This window comes from Rattus norvegicus, chromosome 17 (genome assembly GCF_021556685.1).
Source record: "Rattus norvegicus strain SHRSP/BbbUtx chromosome 17, alternate assembly SHRSP_T2T, whole genome shotgun sequence".
Classification (NCBI taxonomy): domain Eukaryota; kingdom Metazoa; phylum Chordata; class Mammalia; order Rodentia; family Muridae; genus Rattus; species Rattus norvegicus.
The window spans coordinates 31,426,897-31,448,643 of record NC_141550.1 but is presented as its reverse complement, the minus strand read 5'-3'; the positions used below and the strand labels follow the sequence as shown (position 1 = coordinate 31,448,643).

Sequence of the window (21,747 nt, the reverse complement as noted above, 5' to 3'; positions counted from 1 at the left end):
TGGCTGCTGGGATTTGAACTCAGGATCTCTGGAAGAGCAGTCAGTGCTCTTAACCACTGAGCCATCTCTCCAGCCCTAATATATATATTTTTTAATTTCATCTTTTCTATTCTGACGTTCCTGTGCAGAAAGACATTTCCTCAGAGTGGTTTAAAGGCAAAGTCTACTTCCACCAATGCTCTTAGCTTTTTTTTTTTCTTTTTAAACATATCTTGAAAGGTATTTTTCCCAAATATGAATAAGTTGAAGTTGATTTGGAGTTTGCGTTTCCTGACACATTGGAGGAACTGTTTGTAGCATGGCTTCTAGGGCTCCTGTGGCTGTGTGTTGTTAGTGTAGCTGCCTTGTATGATTCAACTTGCTTGGTTGTGTTGATGATCCTTGTCCTAAGACCTCTGCAGCTAATGCTTTCTTCTGTTTTCTTTCTAGGCCAGAGTTGTTTTGTTTCCTTTGTAGGGTTTAGAGTGTGCACTGATGTCATTTATCTGGTTTGAAATCAACATTTTGAGAGTTAGCTTTTTTTCTCCTTGTGTATTTGTATGGGGGGCATATGTATGTGTTGGTGAGGGTGTATACCTGTGTAGAAGTGGATTTGTCTCTACGTGTGTGCGTGTATGCTTGTGGGTGTGCACACAATGCATTCATGTGTGTTAGAGGCCACAGCTCACCGATTCACCATATAGTTTGAACATTGTCTCTTACTGCATCTGCCTGCACCTAGTGATTGGCAAGGCTAGTTGGCCAATTGTCTCCTGGGATAGCCTTGTCTCTGTCCTTCCTTAATACACATGCTTAAGTTACACATGAACCTCTCTACACAGGGTTTTTATGTGTACGCTAGTGATCCAAATTTAGGTCTTCATGACTGCAGCAGAGAGAATTCACTGACTGAGCCATCTTCCTGGCCTAAAAGTTTGCTCTTTATATGTTATTCTGTCGATGCCCCATGCCCACACTGACACGGTACCAAGAATCGGGCGAAAGCCTGTGGGATTAAAGAAACACCCCCCCCCCCCCACACACACACACATGTCCCTGCCAGCAGGGATCCAGGGTTCCGAAGGGGCACTACCCTTGGGCCTAATGGGGGGCGAGAGAAGAAGGAGACCAAGCAAGATTCTATTGTCAAGGTCTCATTTATTGGGATGAACGTTACAGCTTTTAAGGCTTTCAGGTAGGGGGAGTGACCTTTGTGAAACATGAAGGAGGGGGAGATGAGGGTATAGGCAGTGATAGCTGGAGGCAAAGAGGTCAGGCAATGAGGTCAGGTGGTGGAGACACCGGGTGTAGACAACTGATCTACAACTTATCACTGGGAGGAGATAACTGATTTTTGCTTAGGCTGAAGCATCCTGTGAATGTTATCTTCCTGCACCCCAATGGCTAGGAATGAACTTATGCTGTAACACACCGTTCTGTGTGTTTATTCGGGAAGAAACTGGGCAGAGGAGCATTTGACCGGCCTGTATGTTTAAACAGGCTGTAGCCACCTCTGTCTTAGGATCGACCTCTCGAACCCCAGCCTTATCTGTTATAGGATCACCTTGTCACCCCCAAGGCACCATGTCTTAGATTGGTCAAGGGTCAGAGGAAGTTGCCCATCGCTGAGGAAAGCTACATTGGATCATCTTCTCATTCCCCTTATTTGAGCCCAGGGGCGAAAGAGCAGGGGCCAGATGGCATTAATTTAAGAGATTGTGGAAGTTGAGCCTCTCCCGATAAGTAGTGGGCACCTCATCTGGTTCTCCTCAGCTTCTATGGCCATACCACCAAGGGCCGTAGTCAAGCAACTCCTGTAATAAAATTTAGAATTCCCAATTGTTAGCAACTACTCCAGAAAGTTCACCCACTCTGCTATTGCCTAACAATAGATTGGGGGAGGGTAACTCCAGACACTGCAGACACAATGGCTGCAGCAGTAATGGCTGCTACAATAGCAGCGAAAATGACAGTTCAGGATTAGTTATTCTTCTCTGGAACAACCAGCAGGCAATGGAACCATGTCTGAGATCTGCAGAACCAGGGCAGAGTTCCCCAGTCCACAGCAGCTTCACGCAGATGGCATTCCTGTGAAGCTACAGACTGCAAAATGACAATACCAGTTAAGGCAGCAAGAGTCACCAGGGGACTGAGGGGGGCAGGGGTAACAGCTGGAGTCCAGTCTTCTCCAGGGAGCAGCAGTGCACAGAGGGCGGTGGGACGGGACACAATGACTGCAGCAACGCCAAAATCTCTGTGATGACAAAAGATGAGGGGGTATCCTCCATCTTCCTCCAAGTGCACAGGAATGACTCCAGGGACCCGAACCAGGAGAGCTGAATCTTCATGCTCCCAGGATCAGCATGTCTCACTAGCCACTCAGGCAGCTGGCACACTCCTGTAGCATCCTGTAGAAAAAACACAAAGATTCCCTCTTTCCCATAAAAATACCTGGATAGGATCATGTCAATATATGGATCTTTCTATTTCACCTAGGCAGAAGTATGCCTAGTTGTAGGATGCCATAAACTCAGAGTGTTCCTTGGCATACAAATCTTAAAATTGAAATAAAAGGAGCGTTATTTAGCATACAGTGATAACTCCCCTTTTTATTTATTAAGATATAGTTAAGATATTATTTATTAAGTCCTCGAGGATTAAATTGAGGATACTGAGCACTTGTATTTATAAATCGACTTTTATACCAAATTATTGTTTCCAGCATTATTGTTTTGGTGATATAAAGAATGAGATTGTTTGACTAATTGTTCCTATGTAAGGCCTATAATCTGCCTGGTATCATTGTCCTCCCTTGCTAAGGGGTCCAGGCAATCCAGTTTGAGCTCTTAAATGGCCTATAAAGGAACAGTACTTAGTGCTCTTAACCACTAAGCCATCTCTCCAGCACCTCACCAGCTTTATTTACCTAAACATAAGCATTAAGTAGAAATGCCAAATCCTGTAAACAAGGTCCAGACTTAGCTTTACTTAGAAATCCCTGAGTTGGCAGGGTGAGGCTGGGCGTTGAGAGTAAGCAAATGGAGTCTTCCTCTTTTCGTGAGGGTGTGTTATCAACTCCATTACCATTTTTAAAGAGCTGGGTCTATGGTTTTGTTTAGTTGTCTGAGCCAGAGGACTGAAAGGACAGTGAGTTGTCAGACATTTACACTGAAATCATCACTCACTGATTTTATGTAGGAAACTTGTCTCTAATAAAGCATTAAGTAATTGTAAAATTTAAGGGTTAGTAGTATCTAAAAGAAAACTTTTTAATCAACTGTAAACCATAAGCCACACATTGGCTATCAGTATATGAATTGAAAGCTTGATTTTTTTTAAACATTTTAAAAACTGGCTAATAATAACATAATTTAATAATCTGTGCTGAAGCAGGGGAAACTCAAGAGAATAAACAAGTGATCCAATCATACATGTAGCCTTTTCATTAGACGAACCACCTATAAATACAGAAAGCTCATTTCCTATGGGTTGCATGCACAAATTTACAGGAAATACAAAAGCATGCATAGAGTAAAATTATCAACTTTGCCTGAAAAATTTGTATATATGATAAGCCAAATATCAGTATTTTGTAATAACCAATTTAATTGCTGTTTGGAATAAGATATGTTTTACCAGGTTTTTTTTTTTTTAAATACTTTCAAGACTCTAGCCTACAATTCTGTATTAACACAACTGAAGCTTTATCTCCAATGAGGATAACAAAGGCCTAAGTCCTCTGGTAAGGTGAGGTACTTAGCCAATTAACATATCCTTAGAAGCTTAAAATTAGTTTTAAATATTAAAAATGAATATTGAATCTTTTCTGGAGCAATAGCTACTCTCTAAATATTAAAGATCATTTTGAGAGCAAAGGTTTGTAGTAAAAATTTCCATATAAACAAACTGCATCAATCCTTCGTAAATCCTGTAACAATCTCTACCTGTTTGATTTTTTTCTCAATTATAAATAAGTTTGAGTTAGTCAATGCAACACTGGCAATCCTTAATCACAATCCTTAAGTTCTCCTTGTAACACCAGAGCACAACCACAACTTTGGGAAGTCACCTGAGTTCTGAGTACATGACTAGGCAGCTGTCCTTGGGGCAGTGGAATTAGCATCAAAATACAGGTAATTTCAGGGCAAACCACAACTTTGGAGAGCAAAACTCAACCTCCAACAAACGAACTAGTCTCCAAAATCCAGTCTCCAAAATGCTGAGTCTATCCTTCATGCTACAAAGTTTGACTGCCAATTCCTACATATGAACGCACGATGGTACGGTCTCCGATACCTCAACAAAGAGACATTGCCCTAAATTCTTTTAGAAGCCTGGTTTCTAGAATCTGTCCATAAAAATATTATCTCAGTTTAGACATATTTCCCTAGGTTGGCTCATGCCACATGTTGTCTAGAATGACTCTATCCAAATTACCAGTTTTATGTCAACTTTTTGTTACCGATGTTATAATTTTTTAACCATATCCAATAACTTAAAAGCCAATAATCCATGACCAAGGCATGTAGAGCATATTTATACATTTAGAGCCAGTCAGAAACAAAATTGAAGTGGCTACACATGTCTTTAATATTTAGACCAAGCACCATTTTTACTTTTCTAGCTGTGATTTTAAGAGAAGCACCTTGTCACCTGCTAAGTCTAATAATAAGTCAGGGATTTTTCTAAGAGAAACAGCCATCAGCTCCTGCATCACAGAAGCTGAGGAGCTGCTGGCGACTTTAAGATCAGCTCCTGTAGACGCTCCGCCCCTGGGCAGCTTCTCCAGCTGACCTAGGCTCCTAGCTACAGGTACAGGGCTCCAAAGGTGGATTGAAACTGTTTTTATTCATTTGTTCCCTTTTTTTGAAACGAATTAAAACCAAATCAAGGTGTGAACGACCGGCAGATAAAGTTTTTACCATTTTTTCTTTTGAACATGAAACATAAAACATTTAAACAATGAGAAACAAAAACCACAGACATAAACTGACAGACATGGACAGCTTGGTGTACCAAGGACAGACAATAGACATAGAGGGGAAAAACTAGATGGTGTCCCACTGAAGGGACCCAGATATCCTACCTATGGAACCCAGAACCAGAAATAAGCATTTCTCCAATAGGAGCCAGCAGAGAGGCAGGATGTCTCCTGCCTTTCTTCTGTTCCTAGGAGAGCTCTGAAAGTTTTTCTCTTTCTCCAAAGCATCCATGGAGAGTTCAGGAGGAGTGTTTTTCCCAAACCCATTCTCTCTCATGTCTAGGGTGTAAACTATCTCTAATCAGGGTCCAAAGACTAAAACATAAGTCTAAAAGAACGCATACACAAAAACACTTTACCATTACCTTGTCCCTTTTTTACTACAAGTTTTACTTACGCTAGCCCAAATCATCAAGGCCTTTTCTAGCCCATCTTACCTCAATAACTGAAAAATGCTGCGGACACTGGGTCACCGGCTTTCAAGAGTTTATTAATGTCTTGACCCACCTTATTCCAAGTAAGGGGGTGTATATCAGGGCCGATTAAAACTAGCCAAGGACATTTTTCATAAACAAAACAAAAAAATTTGATTAAATCCTTTTTCTTAACTCTTTTCTATCTCCCTGAGTGAGCGCTTGATCTCTCCTATGAATCAAGCCTCCTTAGACAATACCTTCTCCATGGCGATGGGATGACACTTATTCGACTGGTCTTACTTCCCTCTCCAGCGATGCACAAGCGATGCAGCCTGAAGAGTCCTCAATCTCTCCGTGGATCTCCTGTCTCCATCATCCGGTAGTTGGCTGTACTTCAGGGTCCCTGTTCGGGTGCCACTTGCCCCCGCCAGCGGGGACCCAGTTATTCACGGTTCCGAAGGGGCACTACCCTTGGGCCTAATGGGGGGCGAGAGAAGAAGGAGACCAAGCAAGATTCTATTGTCAAGGTCTCATTTATTGGGATGAACGTTACAGCTTTTAAGGCTTTCAGGTAGGGGGAGTGACCTTTGTGAAACATGAAGGAGGTGGAGATGAGGGTATAGGCAGTGATAGCTGGAGGCAAAGAGGTCAGGCAATGAGGTCAGGTGGTGGAGACACTGGGTGTAGACTGAGGAGATAACTGATTTTTGCTTAGGCTGAAGCATCCCGTGAATGTTATCTTCCTGTGCCATAAATTCATGGGAGAGGCTCTTAGAGGAGTATGTGTGGCCAAGAGTCACGTAGCCACTTTGAGCTAAACAGTCACAAAACAGCCAGGCCCAAATCCAATAGGGCTCACTACATCTCCCCCATTATTCTTTTAAAAAAGACCATTAGGTGGAAGTAGTGGCACGCCTGTAGTCCCAGCTACTCAGGAGGCTGAGACAGAAGGATCGCTTGAGTCCAGGAGTTCTGGGTTGTAGTGCGATATGCCGGTCAGGTGTCTGCACTAAGTTCGGCATCAATATGGTGACCTCCCGGGAGCGGGGAGACCACCAGGTTGCCTAAGGGTGGGGGATTAGCTCAGTGGTAGAGCTCTTGCCTAGCAAATGCAAGGCTCTGGGTTCAGTCCTCAGCTCCAAAAAAAAAAAAAAAAAAAAAAAAAAAAAGAACCAGAAAGAATAACTGTTTCTGGCCTCAGCTCAATGCCCATCCCAGCCTTCCAAAGCCAACCTTAATTGGCCGGGAAATTCCCTTCCTCTTCTGGCTTGACATGAATAACCTGTGTGTGTGTGTGCTTCTTTAATCCCACAGGCTTTCACCCGGTACCATGTCGGTGTGGGCATGGGGCATCGACATTATTCTATTCTGTTACCCCTACCTATCTCCTCTCTTATGCATCTTCATCATCGTGTGTGTGTGTGTGTGTGTGTGTGTGTGTGTGTGTGTGTTTTGAAATAGTGTTTCTTTGTGTAAGCCTGGCAGTCCCGGAACTCATTCAGTAGACAAGGCTAGCCTCAATCATAGAGGCTGTCTCTGCTTCTGCCTCCTGACTGCTGGGATTAACACTGCCTGGTTTGAGCCTCTTTTGAGTAGTTTATCCTTCCTTCTGTATTCTCCATACTTACTTTTGACTTTGGAGTTTTATTGACTATATTTGACTTTCTAGAAAAACTAAAACCAGCTAATTACCTAATCATTTTATTGGTTTCCTCATCAGACTTTAAAACCCACAGATTCTTTCTCTTGTTTTCTAAATTTTTCTATGGAAATAATTTATATGTTCAAACTCTGTGCAGTTGGTTTTCATCCAGACATGAAGTGTAGTTTATAAGTTTGCAACTGCCTGCTAAAGTATCTGACCTTGGCTTTCATCAATATTATCTTCACAAACTGTTGTTCTCCGGTTTGTATGGGGGGGCAGCAACATTTAGAGCCTTCCACTGTTGTCATTCTCTCTTGCTTGTGCTGCTTTGTGTCTCTGTTGCCATGGCTGCCCATGCAAACAGTTATCTTTGATTATACTCTGGATGCTATACTTGTAAACAGATTGTAGTAATGGTTTGAGGCTTCAGGTTACCTTCCCTACCCCAGACAGACATGACTTTAGTTTGCATCAGCAGGTGCCCATGGAGAGCAGATCCAAATTTAGGGTTGGAAATTGGGTTTGTCCAAAGGCCGTAGCACAGCCGTGAACTTCTGATGTACTCTGCAGGTCATGTAAAAGAAGAGGAGGAAAATGGGAGCCCTACTCTTGGAAGAACAAACTGTTTCCCTTTGCATTAACAGTGACACAATCTGCCATTCAGTTCTCACTACTGTTAGGGTTTAAATCTTGGCTCCATGCCTGGACAAAGCACACCAAGCCAATATGGTTTCACGTGGAGAGGTTTAATGAGAAGAAGAGCAGAAGAAGAGAGGAAAAGAGGCTGGCCATGGGTATGTGGAGGAAAGGAGGGAACATGGGGGGAGAAGGGACAGGGGGAAGAGGGCAAAAGAGCAGAGAAGAGAAGAACATAGAGAGAGTAAGGGGGGAGGGGGACAAGCAGCCCCCTTTATAGTCAGACACAGCTGGCTGTTGCCAGGCAACTGTGGGGCAGAGCATATCTGGCTGTTCCCAGGTAGCTGTGGAGTTGGAGCTTAGACAGAATACCATCATTCCCCTGTTTTGGTTTAATTAAAAAAACAAAAATTAGAAAGGCGATGGTGGAGCAGGAATAGGGTCGTCGTGATCTTTGACTACTTCCTGCTTGGCTGTTTCCATGTTGTTCAGGGTCTGTGGAACCATCTGAGGACAGATCAGAAGGAACAGGTCCAATAGAAGCGTCTGTGTCTGTGAGAGGATATTGGAGCATGTGAAGGTCACTTCTCTGGAGCTGTCCCAGGTGTAGTAAGCGCCTGGACTTGACAAGATGCTGGGACACACATATATATTTACTGTGTGTATTCTATTTGGTCCATGAGAGGTAGATTTGAGTGGGTTTCCTGTTTTTCCTGGATGACCTCTTGTAGTTTTCAAAATTCACTGGTTTTAAGACTGTCCTGCCCCCAAACTTGCCCGTGTTCCTCAGGAAGTAAATTACTAGTAAGGATCATATGTCAAGACAATGAAAAGTCTGAAGAGCAAAGGAGGGTGCAAGTACGTGTGCACAGATGTGCACAGCTGAGGCACTGGCCTGCGGGTGAGCACACTGGAAAAGACAGTGTGAAAACTGTTTTTCTGGAGGCTGTGGTGGGCCGAGCAAAGTCACAGACAGAAAGAGAGAGCTCTCTTGCACTCAGGTAGCAAGCAGAATACCTGGCGGGATGCAAGGGGTGGGGCCAGACTCGCTTTTCCTGCTGCTGCGAACCAGTGGCTGCAGCAGCAGGCAGAGCACAGACGCCCCACGCGAGAGAGTGTGCCAAGTGTAGGGGTCACACACTCGTGGAAAAGCAGGTCTCACAGACAGAATCCCTGGTGGACACAAGGGACAGGGCCAGACCTGCTTTTCACAGGGCGCGAACCAGGAGCTGCTGCAACGAGGAAAGGGGGAGGGGGGAGGCCTGGGGATGGGGCCAGACAGAGATATTATTTTCTGCTTAGTGTAAATAAGACCAAAACATCCCAGGAAGTGGGGACAGGTGGGGAAGACGGATAGACCCGTGGGTGAGACTGGGGATTATTAATTGCCCCTACCAGCGCTGGGGCTACATTTAGAGCTGGTGCTCCCGAGTCAGAGGGCAGTTTATCCAGGCCGACCTGGCATTTTAAACTAGAGGGAGGGAGGGAGGGAGGGAGAGAGAGAGAGAGAGAGAGAGAGAGAGAGAGAGAGAGAGAGAGAGAGAGAGAGAGAAGAAAATCTCACCCAAGGGAAAAGTTCCTAGAATGAGGGTCAGTAAAAGGATCCATTCCCCAGGGGCAACAACCCCAAGATCAAGAACGCTCTCCTGAGACCATATGTACATCATGGAAAGTCAAGCTCTGAGATAAAGAAAGCGCACAGAGGTTGAGGTCACTGCTCACCAGCATGTGCTTGAAGAGGGCACTCTCCTTGGCAGGCAGCTACAAGCAGGGCATCGCAGTGATGGGGAGGCTTGCTGGACTGAGCAGCCAGTACCCAGGACAGGACACAGGTTACCTCATTGGGATGGTGGAGGAAGCCCTGAGCCTCACAGCAGCCAGCAGGTGGTGGTGGTGATGGTGGTGATGGTGGTGGTCAGATGGTGTAGCAGAGGCCTAGAAGATGCAGCGATCCAATTCGGGCGGTGCTTGCCACAGCAATGGATGATGCAGTGGTGGATGTAATGGCAGGACGCAAGGGTGGGTCAAGGCGGCAGTCTCCGGTGGTGCGCGCAGAAGCGGCACACGGCTGCATTTCTTTTTGCCACACGCTCGTGCGCGTCTCCATCCCTCCCCACCTTGGCCCCACAGCTCCGCTTGAGTGGTGACAGGCAGCAGAAGCACGAGGTGGAAAAGGCCTATCCTTCGCACGTTAGTGATGGGGCGCCAGGCCCTATAGGCACGGGAGATCAATCTCCCCGTATGGGCCACCAATGTTAGGGTTTAAATCTTGGGCTGCTTCCCAGACAGAGCACACCAAGCTAACATGGTTCCATGTGGAAAGGTTTAATGAGAGAAGAAGAGTAGAAAGGGGGATAAATAAAGGAGGCCAGCCATGGGCACGTGGGGGGAAGGAGGGGGAATTAGGAGAGAAGGGACTGGGAAGGGGGCAAGAGAGCAGAGCAGAGCAAAGAGAGAGCAAGAGAGGAGTAAGAGAAGTAAGAGGAAGAGGAGGGGGCAAGCAGCCCCTTTTAAAGTGTCAGGCACAGCTGGCTGTTGCCAGGCAACTGTGGGGCAGAGCATACCTGGATGTTGCCAGGTAGCTGTGGGGGGTGGAGCTTAGACAGAATACCAACAATGACCTCCTCTGGACTGGCAAGTGCTGCTGAGACACAGTGACTGGATTTGCCCCTGAGTTTGCAGTTTCTCTTGAATCTTGCAGTAATTCTTTCTATGCTATCCCATTATTGACTGTGCATGCTTTTTGTGATGTTATAGTTGTCTTAGGGGCTGCATTCACTTACACACACACACACACACACACACACACACACACACGCACACGCGCACACACACACACATTGTATATGCACATATATAAATACTTATATATACTTATAAGTATATACACATATTTATTTATATTTACATAATAACTGAATTAAAATGTAGTCTGTGATCTGTGACTTAAAATATGTTTAACCTTTAACAACTTACTTGTAGTTTCCTCACAGATAAAAGAGTTGAGCGGAGTTGCTTAAACACTTGGGATTTAGTTTCTGGATGAAACTATTTAGGATGAAAACAGTGGGTTTTACTGGAGGAATGTGCTACTCACCTTCCCATTACCATGGCAAGCACCTTAGATAGTAACCAGCCTATAAAGAGCAAAGGAAGATTCCATCTCAGTCTCAGATGCCTGCCCACGATCACAGGGTCTGGGTGGGAAAGTCGGATGGCAATGGCAAGGAGCAGGAAGGAAACCCAAACAGCTCACATGGAGACAGAACCAAAGAAAGAAGAGACTGGGCCATTCATCCCCCTCGGGAACACACTTTACAATGATCTGATGGCTTTTCTTGAGCCCCTCCACACCTTCCCACCTCTTAAAAGATTCACCAGTAACACTGTATTGGGGCAAAACTATTAAGACATGGGTCTTTGGAGAACATTCCAGATTCAAACTAAAGCCAGCACCCCAAAGGAAAGGCTGCAGAGGCCATGCCTGCTGCTTTTGTCTTTTCTGACACAGCTGGGAGAACCTGGATACAGAGGCAATGGTATTCAGGTTGGGGAAAAGGGAGAAGTAGGCCAGGCTGGCCTCAAACTCACAGAGGTTTTCCTAACTCTACCTCCCATGTGCTGTGTCCTGATCATTTTTTTTTTAAAGATTTATTTATTTATCATATACAAGTACATTGTACCTGTCTTCAGATACACCAGAAGAGGGCATCAGATCCCATTACAGATGGTTTTGAGCCACCATGTGGTTGCTGGGAACTGAACTCAGGACCTCTGGAAGAGCAGTCGGTGCTCTTAACCACTGAGCCATCTCTCCAGCCCCCTGATCATTTTTAAAGGTTAAAATGCAGTACTGGTGAGTATAGTCTTTTATATAACATTTTGGCTGTTAATACAAAGGCTACTAATTCTTTTTAAATTTTGCATTAATATTTGCATAAATGAGCAAATGTTGATTGTACTCCGAGTGGCTTTTCAGACACACTTTTGGCGTGTGTGTGTGAATGTGTGTGTGTGTGTGTGTGTGTGTGTGTGTGTGTGTGTATGTGTGTGTAGAGGGTGTACGTGAGTGATGGTGCCTGCACTGACAAGGCACCGAGAGCCGGGTGTAAGCCTGTGGGGTTTAAGAAAAAACACATACTGGTCATTGGTGTCACGAGAATACCAAATCTTTTGCTTTATTTACTCACGGAATATATACCCCAAGTTCACTGGGTGGAGAATTCCAGGAAGCACAGTGGGAAACCCAGCTTAAGCCCTCAGGAACAAAGACCGAAGAACAAAAGACAGGAACGGATTATTGCCCAGATGTACCTCCCAGGTGTGTTGCTACAGGGCCAGGGCATTCCTTTGTTGGGAACAAAAGGCTTCTACAAACATCAGCAGGGCTTCAGCTGAGGTCAAACACTGCAGGGGACCCAGGAGGGTCCGACATGTGAGTAGGGTGTATGGGTGTATGGGTGTATGGGTGTGCATATTTGTGCATTTCTGAAGCCCAGAGAAGACGTCAAGTGTCTTACTCATACTCTTTGCCTCATTCCCTTAAAACAAGTTCTCCCACTGAATCTGCCTAGCCTGGTAGTCCACAAACCCAAGGGGTTCTCATAGCTCCCCTACACAGGGTTGGGGTTACAAGGGAGTATGAAGCTAGGCCTGGCATTTTTCATGGGTTCCAAACTCAGCTTCTCATGCTTGCACAGGAAGCTCTCTTCCTTTCTGGGCCATCCTTTCAGTCCTTATTTTTCTTGGATGAAGCCCCCAGGAGGTATCCTCTCATTAGAAAGACTATGAGATGAAGGTTCCACATGCATTCTTTGCTGTTTCTATGAATGGCCTGCATCTTGGTTGTGCCAGGAAAAGTCTGTGTCACTTCAGGAAGTTTCAGAATGTGAACTGCAAGGCACTTTCAGGAAGGAAATTGTAGGTTTTCTCTCCATACAGCCTGTTAGCAAGTTTCAGAGTGTGAGATGCTCCAGGTTTGCTCACTTCAGCATCCAGGATTTGAAACCTTGAATAAATGTCCTCAACAGAGTTGAAATGAAAAGTCTGAAGGAAAGAAATCATTCGTTATACAATTATTTGTTTTGAAGTTATAAAGTGATTCCTGGTGTCTACTTCCACCAAATTATTTTCTGTTGGATACTAAGTAGCTACGGCCTAATATTTTATTAACATATCATTGTCACAGCAAATAAAATGGAACCAGAAATGTACGGCTCACTGAGACATTATAATTCGACATGGCTTCTAAATAATTTTTAATAATTCCACAAATTTGAATGGTTAACATATTAAATATTTATATCTGATTTTTTTAAAAATGATTTAAACGAGGTCATGTTTCGATTCTGTGCCTTATACAAGTTTTGTAAAAATATTAAAAATCTCAGAAATAAACAGTGTAAGTAAGACTCAGTCTGAGACCCTAAAGTTGGGACTGATTTCTTTGGTTAGCTCACTAAGGTCCACAACTCATTCCCTTGCAAAATAACTTCCTTAAATTTATTCTGGCGAGAGTTTAATTCTTTGTCTGTTAGTTGTAAGTCAAGAGGCCTTTTATGTCTGTGTGAGATCTGGGCTTGGTTACTCACTTCTAAGACACAAAGGACAAAAAGTACACAGGGTCCAGTCTGTGCAACTCTCTGAGCTATGCTTGTTAGATTGCTACATGGACTGAAATGGGGAGGGAAAGGCTTTTACTGTTTCCTAAAGCTGTCAGCAGTTTTTACTGAAGGGCTATAGCCTTAACACTGAAGCAGATGTAACCTCTGAGAAGCACCTCACAGCAAGTGCAGAGTAGCCAGGCAGGTCACTTTGCCCTCTCCTGTCTAGACTTGTGAAGATGGCAGAATTCCCCTCAGAATTAAGGAACACCAAGAGCAGATGTTTCCTTCACACCCATTAAGGAAGACGAGGCAGCTGTGGGCAGGGAGGCAAAGGTGACCTGCGGTTTCCCAGGGGTGGGCTGAGAGGATGTGGGTCTTGTCCAACAGGCCACAGGGGCTTTCCAATCTCTCCCCTGCAGAGTCCCAGCCAGTGAAATCAGACTGGAAAGAGGCACAACAGGACTAGCCCTGGGAACGCAGACAGATAGCTGTCTTTACCATAGCCCTACAAACAGGCACCACAGCGTGTCCCCATGTCTGTCATGCCTGAAGGTGACACTGTGTTACAGGCATGATTTATGAGTAGTGGTTGTCCATGCAAAAGGAAAACATGAAATAGCTCCGAGGAGGTGCAGGGCTTACAGGAAAGCTGTCAGATTTACTCATGGGAATGGGAGCACTAAATCCACAGGTATTGTCATTGCCTTTCTTCACTCCATGTCCCCAACTGAACAGAGACACTGCCCTATGCTCAGTTAAAGCCGGTAGTGAACACCTGGCTCTTCTTGAGGGGCTTTTTGGAAAGTCTGGCTGCACCACAAGTAACTACTGAATCCAGTTCAACATGGCTTAGAAAACACCAGATGAGCTGTGAGGCACAGCTGTTAGCATGGAGATGGGAGGGGGAGCTGGCCAGCTTTGCTTCTGCTAACCTTAGAGGGCTGGGCGCAGTGCTGCCTTTGGCCCCCAGAAAGACCATGGCCAAGGCAGAAGAAATGCTGAAGGGAGAGAAGAAGATGTTTCCTGTGGGGCTGCTTTCACTCAGGGTGTGGAACAGCTCCAAGGCGAACAGGCTGTTGGCTGAACTCAGCTGCTCCATGGTGAAGGCTGCAACAGGGGTGATTAGTATGGCCAGCTACAACACCATCACCAACACCTATCTCAACTTTGCTTCTCACTCCTAGAACCCTACAGTTTAGAATTCTTTCCCTGTCCTGTTTTTTGCAAGAGGGCAAGAATACTCCTTCCAGGCACAAAAGTTGGGCCAGACTTCAGCACTGACACAGGACCAGGTCCTAGGGTTCCTATGGTTCTAACCTTCCAGACAGGTGTGTCTGGATGCCTTGACACAGTGCTCACACTACAAAGCCTTCTGTCTGGAGTTCACACATCTTTCTCCCTGTGGGATGTCAAGTTCTAGTTCATCTGGGCAATGAATGGCCATTCAGAGCCTGACACACATGTGGCCCATATGTATGTATGTATATATATATATATATATATATATATATACCACCAAAACTAGTAGTTAAGATTGATGAAGCTAGAAAATGTATGCTGAAAGGGACCAGATATAGATCTCTCCTGAGAGACACATCCAGAGCATCATGTCCAATACAGAGGTCAATGCTAGCAGCAAACCACTGAACTGAGAATAGGACTCCCTTGGGAGGAATTAGAGGAAGTATTGAAAGAGTTGAAGGAGCTTGCAACCCCATAAAAGTAAAATACTAACCAACCAGAGCTTCCAGGGACTAAATCACTACCTAAAGACTATACATGGACTGACCCAAGGTTCCAACTGCATATTCAGCAGAGAATAGCCATGTTGGGGCACCAGGGGAAGGGGAAGCCTTTGGTCCTGCCAAGGTTGGACCCCCAGTGCAGGGGAATATGGGGGGAGGCAGTAAGGAGGATGTATAGGGGGAATACCCATATGGGGGAGGGGGAGAGGAGGGAATGGAGGCTTATGGACAGGAAACCAGGAAGAGGAATAACGTTTGAAATGTAAGTAAAGAAATATATCTAATAAAAAAATCTGGAAAAAATTTATTCACAAAATAAATGGACCATAGTTTGCTAACACATTAAAAAAGAAAGAAAGAAAGAAAGAGAGAAAGAAAGAAAGAAAGGAAGAAAGCAAGCAAGCAAGCAAGCATGGTGAGGGAAAGAAAAACTGTGGGTAGGATCACCTTCCTCCCTCTGGCCTGGGGCCCAGAGTAGGGTGCAGCTGGGGACCCACAGAGCATTTCCAGGTCACCTCTTAGGCGAGGGTGAGGTACCAGGAACATGCTGGCTCCTGGAGGAGGTGCCAGCCACCTCACTCCCTGCTATGCCCCCTGGGGACCTTACCTCTTGACCAGGACTGACTCCTCAGAGTCACTTGAAGCTGACCTAGGAGGAAGTGCTCAGAGCCAGCTGTTGCCTTTATAGTGTGCAGAAGGGGAGTGTCTTACTGGCAAGTCCAAGCTTGGAGGAGAGGCTTTTTCTCTGGTGAGTGTTTAAAACCGAGCTCTGAGGGCTGTCAAAATAAAAGCAGAAGATTGCAGGCACTCCCAAGGGGCCCTTGCTTTCCTCAGATCCAGGCCTTTACTTCTCTAAGCAGAGATCCAGTAACTTCCTCAGCTGCAAATGGCCAAGACGATAAATGTCCTATCTTCCAGGTCAAAGATTCCCTTTTGAGTTTTACTGAAACATTGCAAAATCAAGAGGAATCCTCCTTTTTCTGAGGTGTGTGGGTGTGGGTGGAGAAATATCTTTTTAGCCTCTTGGATAAGGTCCCAGACTGCCAGTTACAAGCAACATTCCTGACTGCTTTGCCTTTCAGGTTCCAAGGCTAGCTCAGGGACCACAGCAGGCTTGAGAGGCCTTCAAGCCACCATTCCTAACTATTAGACTAAAACTTTGGACACATCCCTTCCACATCAAACTAAAATTAGAATTGATTAGTCCAGGCCACGACATGGGTTGGTGTTTGTTAGACATGGGAACTAATGCAAAGAGAGGAGAAAGGAAGATGGGGAGATGGTTCAGCGTGTCTCCTGAGCACTCATGTTTTGGATATAACGCCCATGGTGAGGTATCAGAAGATAGAAACTTAGTGTGTGGTGTTTGGGAGGTGGGGAGCTTTGAGAAGTGATTAAGATAACACAAGGTTTTCAGGGTGAGGCACGAGACTATCGCCCTCATAACCACTAGGTGGCGCCACAGTTTTGAAGGACTATGACTCCAGGGCTTGTGGCTTTCCCAGGTTGCTTCTGTTCTTGATTTTACTTCATGTATTAAGCTCTGAAATCTTGGAGGAGGCCCTGCCTTCAGAAGTGGCACAAAATCTGCCTCCAAAGGACATACCTTTTGGTGGCTCCACCTCTGCCTCCACTGTCTGCTTTTATGAGCAGAGAAAGACCAGAAGAGAAGTACATGTGTTCCCAGTTTTTCCGTTTGCTTGTTCGGTTGGTTTTGATTTGTTCTGTGACGCCTTACACTTCCTGGGAAGGCTATTTTAGATGCCCAGCCTCGAATCTGGAGAATACATAGTTATACAGCCACGAGTCTTTTATTATAAGAATAAAATGGACATAGTCCTTTTTATATACAGAATACTTTCTTTTTTTTTTTTTTTTTTTTTTTTTCGGAGCTGGGGACCGAACCCAGGGCCTTGCGCTTGCTAGGCAAGCGCTCTACCACTGAGCTAAATCCCCAACCCCGACAGAATAATTTCATCCCATGTCACACTCAACTTTATTTTAGTATTATCAAAATCAGATTTGAAGCTCAAAATATTATTCTTCCAATATGAAAAAGCTTAAGACAGAATTTCCTTTTTTTTATTTAAATTTATTTATTTATTATGTATACATCATACAGCTTTCTGCCTGCGTGTATTCCTGCAGGCCAGAAGAGGGCACCAGACCTGATTATAAGTGGTTGTGAGCCACCATGTGGTTGCTGGGGATTGAACTCAGGACCTCTGGAAGAGCAGACAGCGCTCTTAACCTCTGAGCCATCTCCCCAGCCCCAGAATTTCCTTTTTAAAAATCAGTGACAGGCAAAGAAAAAGCGGCAGGCCCTACAAACTTCCAAAGTTCAGCATTTCAAGCACTATGACAGCTTGAGGCTTGAGAATACCCACCTCACTCACACTTCCCTGGTCCACCTCTTGGATGCACACTGAGGGAAGAGGGCAGGATAGTTGGTTGTCCACGACTCTGGCGGACCTCATCCCATGACCACTAGGTGGCGCGCACGCAGACCTTTCATAGCCTGAGTCCAGTGCTTGTGGCTTTCCCAGGCAGCAGCTGTACATAATCATTCTCCACCACAAACTCCAGAACCCTCTCCCCCGCCTCTGTCCCGACTCCCCAACAGGAATCTTGGAAGAGGGCCGCCTTTAGTTCCGGGAAACATCTTCTTTGTGGGAACTTTGAAGTGGCGCAACCCCTGGGTCCAATAGTGATCGTTCTGTGGTGGATCCGTGTCTGTAGCCATTCTCTGCTTAGGACCTGCCTCCCTTGAAATCGATGAGATTGCTGGACATTTCCATTGTCTCTCTTGGGAGCACGGATTACCATGAGCAACTGAAGTCATGAAGAGGGAGACTCCCGTACTCAGTTATTGCTGCTGCCCCAGCTCTTGGAGAACGGACGTGATTTATTCTTAGTTTGTCTTGGTCTTCACATGTGCCGAGTATCCATTACTTTGGATTCTCACAGACACCATGAGACTCTTTACTTTACACTTTGAAAGCATTTTAAATTATCCTGTTCTCCTCCCATCCAGTTTAGAAACTGTCTTCTGGTAACTTGTGATACTTTAAATTAATGAGGAACCATAACTCTTACAACAGAGTTTTATGAAATAGTGAAATGTGATTAACTTTTAAACTTTTTATTTTTAATCAAATTTATTATTATTAATTATTAATTATTATTATCTTATTCATCTTACCTCCTGCTCAGTGCCCCCTTCCTGGTCTTAAACATTTCTCTTTTTTTTTTTCTTTTTTCTGTTTCAAGCAAGGTCTCTCTGGCTGTCCTGAAACTACCTCTGTAGAACAGGCTAGCCTCCAAATCTCATTTTTAAACTTTTAAACTTAGCCTATATAATGCAAACTAGTATCTTTCATTATTCCATTTTCATGCATACACACACACACACACACACACACACACACACACACACACACACACACACACATCTCATCCTACCTACATTGCCCAGATCTACCCCTGCTTTACTCTCTTTTGTTCTCATTCTATAGGAACATGGATCCTCCTCCCCAAAAGTCACACTTTTATGTCTTTAAAAAAAATCTGAGTTCCCCATTGAAGGATTTGTGAAGGGGCTTTAGCTGGTCTGACAATATCAAACATAGCTCAGGCCTTGCCCCTCACCCCTTGCATTGAAGTCCAGCAATCAAATTCCCTTGTGGTTAACCTAGTTAACATGCTCAATTAGAAGTAAACAGCTCATCCTTACATGGGCTTTCCCCTTGTACCTTGATAAGCTGTCATCTGCTTGTGGCCATGTCTGTCTCCTCTCTATCAGAGACAGTCCTTCGTCCCCATGTCCCCTTGTTCCTTTACATTTTCCCTAGTCCTCTAGCTCCTGTCTTTGTCTCTTGTTTCCTGGCCTGTGTTCCTCTGGGGCAAATAAATCTTTTTTATGCTGAGAACATGGTCCTGGTTGTCTTGAGCTGACTCTGAGGGTGCCTACAGTTTGTCCTTCTGAGCTTGGTTTATTTCACTTAAACCTGACCTCCAGTTCTATTCCCTGTCCTGCAAAAGACAATTTCATTTTTTGCAGCTGAGTAAACCACCCACTGTTGTTCATATAAACCCCATGAAAAGTGACTATAAAGGCAAATTATTTTCATAATTGTTGAGGTAATTATTAAAAATTCACCCCCCCACTAGTGCCAACACCGTAGGGCCACATGGCATCTGTGGGTATTTTCATCTCAATCAGCAAAGTGTCTTACTCGATAATCCCCATCCTATCTCATGCTGCCGATGGCTACTCTCTGAGCCTGGCAGCCGTCTCTCTACCCATCTAGTTCCCAAGGCAGGTCTCTGCCATGCCAGTTTCATACAGAGACTGCCTATCTCACAGCTTTCTTACAGACTCTGCATACATTTCCAGCATCCAACCCCTGACCCCAGCGGTTGCTACCCTCTCTGCTGCTGCTCTGTTTACATTCCCAGCATCTGCCCCCTAATAGTTATCGTATATACTCCCAGCAAGCCATTAAAATCAAGACTCAATAAGCTGTAATTTAGTAATTAGATTTATATGTTAAATTCTCAATCCACAATACATTGACACAATAAACTCACAACCACTGATAATGATATAAACCGCTCACCTAGATAAGATAAATTGACCTATAGAAATCCATCCCTTAAGAAATATTCATAACTACCTATGGCCATTTAAGGCCACACTGATCTGGATGGTCCTTCTCTGCCACCATCTTGGTTCTCCATTTTTCTTTTCCTCTTCTCTCCTGCCTTACAAAAACTTTGTTCCCGCCTTACTTTTTACTGTCCAATTACAGGCCTCGCCTTAACTTGTGCCAGCCCTCATCTGCATATAGACATCAACCTAAAAATGATTGTACCCTCTGGATAATAGTCTTTAATTTTATGACACAATTGTTGGTGAGTGTGCAAGCATGTGGGCACACCCAGCCTGTTCGCCACATCCAGTGAACATGAGGAGGTCAGAGGACACCTCACTGAAGTGGATTCTTTCCTTCCACCATGTGGGTCCAGGGGAATGAACCCAGGTTGTCAGTCTTGGTGACAGGCACCTTTACCCACTGAACCATTTCACTGACTTTCAAGGACCAGCTTTGACACCTCAGGGTAAACTGAGGTAGGCAGCAAGGTGTAGAGTAAGTGGTTGGGGTCAGTGCTGAGAGCACCTGGCAGGAGTCAGCACTAAGGGGGGCTGATGGGGGACAGTCGAGATAGTGACTGACAGGGACTGCTGCCTCTGGCAGCCAGCATTAGAGAAATTACTCAGCAGACTTTTCTCTGCGGGAACAAAGCTTGATTCACTGGGTACAATGGTTTGAATATGTTTGGCCCAGGGAGGGGCACTGTTTGGAGTTGTAGCTTTGGAGTTACGTGGGTGTGTTACGGTGGGCGTGGCCTCTAAGACCCTCCTCCTAGCTGCTTGGAAGTCAGTATTTTCCTAACAGTCTCCAAATGAAGATGCAGAATTCTCAGCTCCTCCTGCACCATGTCTGCCTAGATGCTGCCATGCTCCTGCCTTGATGATAATGGACTGAACCTCTGAACCTGTAAGCCAGCCCCAATTAAATGTTGTCCTTATAAGAGTCGCCTTGATCATGGTGTCTGTTCACAGTAATAAAACCCTAACTAAGATATTAGAGTTGTACTCCCTATTTCCAGCAAAAAATTCTGAAGTCTCTTAACTCTTAGGGAACAGTGAGAAAAAAAAGGAAAGAGAAAATTCATATGTGCGCGCACACACACACACACACACACTTATATACATTTCACACACACTTATATACAGATACACATATGTGCATATACAGATACACACACATAAACATGTACACACACACACATATATACACATATATGCACACATACCTGCTAGGTGGACAGAACAAATTCCAACACACACCCATACAAGCTTTATATACATACATAATACATACATATGTACACACACATACATACATACACACATGCATACACACATGCATATACATACACACATACACACATACATACATACACACACATACACACACATACATACACATTTGATGGATGGAACAAAGTTCCAACAATTTTATTTTTTTCTCCTATAGCTTATATATCACAGCAAAAACATTTTTAAACAGTATAAAATGTGATTATGTTCTAGTTTCCTCCTAGTGAATGACTGTGAATAAAATATATGTTCCCTAACACCTCTACAAGAATAAAGATTATGTAGTATAGGCAAAAAAATTTCAAATTGAACAGAAGTGGTTTCTGGGTTCTAAGGAAGGGAAGTGAAAAATCCACAACCAAATGTCCCAGAAAGTCCTCTTTCAATCAACATAAGACAAAGTTCCTGTGCTCTAATTCTCACAATAAGGAACCTGATGGTTCCTAATCCTTTTTCTCAAACTTTGAACTTAGACTACTGGGTACAGTCTCATTTTGAAAGTCAGTGTAGGCCTGGCATGTGTCATATCTATTAATAAACACCATGGCATGGCCAAAGACCTCTGTCATGAATAACCAGAGAAACTCTCATCACATTGGAAACCCCAGTAGTATTTAAAAAGTTTGTTATGAAGATGTGTAAGCCATGAGACATTTGGGGGCGTCAAAGGTACTACCCATCCTGTGGGTCAACTGGTATACATGCCAGAGACTCAGAGACACCAGGCCAGGCTGCCTCAGTTGGATACCAACCTAGCATGTCAGCTCTCTGAGGTGCCTCATGGTTCCTCAG

The 21,747-nt window shown here is 44.5% G+C and overlaps 2 long non-coding RNA genes across 2 annotated transcripts; both read right to left on the bottom strand.

Annotated features, from left to right (window-relative positions):
• Nucleotides 1–1,120: 1,120 nt before the first annotated feature.
• LOC148000103 (uncharacterized) lies at nucleotides 1,121–9,592 on the bottom strand. The gene is made up of 3 exons (XR_015641261.1): nucleotides 9,495–9,592; nucleotides 5,634–5,853; nucleotides 1,121–2,387 (listed from the first exon to the last, which is right to left on the bottom strand). It is a non-coding gene; the product is annotated as an uncharacterized LOC148000103 (long non-coding RNA).
• Nucleotides 9,593–11,810: 2,218 nt separating this feature from the next.
• Nucleotides 11,811–15,917, bottom strand: LOC102555109 (uncharacterized). The gene is made up of 2 exons (XR_015641260.1): nucleotides 15,616–15,917; nucleotides 11,811–12,703 (listed from the first exon to the last, which is right to left on the bottom strand). It is a non-coding gene; the product is annotated as an uncharacterized LOC102555109 (long non-coding RNA).
• Between the last annotated feature and the right edge of the window lie 5,830 nt (nucleotides 15,918–21,747).